Source organism: Macrobrachium rosenbergii, chromosome 55 (assembly GCF_040412425.1).
Source record: "Macrobrachium rosenbergii isolate ZJJX-2024 chromosome 55, ASM4041242v1, whole genome shotgun sequence".
In the NCBI taxonomy this organism is placed as follows: Eukaryota; Metazoa; Arthropoda; class Malacostraca; order Decapoda; family Palaemonidae; genus Macrobrachium; species Macrobrachium rosenbergii.
Window position 1 is genome coordinate 22,477,768 of NC_089795.1, and position 1,143 is coordinate 22,478,910.

The window sequence follows — 1,143 nt, forward strand, 5'->3', positions numbered from 1 at the left end:
CTACACGGTATGAAAATCCAAAAAAGGAAATGCGTCACAATTTCACAAAGCACTAAAATATCACTTGAACCAGATCCACAAACTACGCGGCCAATCGAGAGGGTTTACTGGTAAAAGTGTTGCCAACTCGATTTGACAGTAAAGCTCTAAAAGTGGATCGCAAAGGCACTAAAAAGGCGCTAGACTTTCTCATTAATGCACTAAAAAATGCGCCAAATAAAAAGTAAACAGTGATTAACAAAGTTCATGCTGTACTTACGTGTACTGATCATCATTAAAGGTTATGTACGTGGTTCTGCTAAATTTAGAAGTCTTCTAACATTCCAATAAAGTCCTCATCTGCATCTTCATTTTCATAAGCTTCGAGACTTGGAATTTTTTTTACATCACTTGGAAGCTCACATTGACAGCAACATTGTCAGCGCCTCTTCAATCCATATTTAATGGCAAGAATACTATTTAATGTAGAAATCCTCATTCCTTAAAAAGCGATAAAAAAGGCTCCAGCGCCAAACGAAAATTCTTGGGCACCGAAATAATTGAAAATGAGCCAAATCTAGCGCGAAAAGCGCTAATTTGGCAATACTGAATACCCAAGGTAGAAGAAGATTTCTTCTAAGGTGAGTTCGTGAGAGAACGAGTTTTGCGTTTTCCCGCGCAGTAACGCCACTTGGAGCCCAGCTGAGTAAGTGGCAAGAGGTTCATTGACTCGTACTGTTTTGGAGTGAATTCGTCGAACTTTTAACATTTCAATCAGCTGATAAGATACAACAAAGATGGTGGTATGTGCTGTGTTTGGTTGCGATAATCATGATCACCATCGCCAAGAAAAAGGCATTTCACTTTGCAAAACTTGGGTTAATCTGTGCAAAAGGAAAGATGATTTCAACGTGAAGAATGCAAGAATATGCTCCATTCATTTTGTCCCTGGTAATATTGGAGAAAGCCATATAGACATACTTTTAGATTATCATCCTAAAAATGTGCACAAATTGAAAGATACTGCTGTGCCTACTCAACAAAGGATATAACTCCAGGTAAATATTATTTATTTGCTATATCAATAGAAGAGTATTTTAGTTGGCTTAGCCTATTTTGGAATTGAAATTATGTAAGACAGAGAGAGAGAGAGAGAGAGAGAGA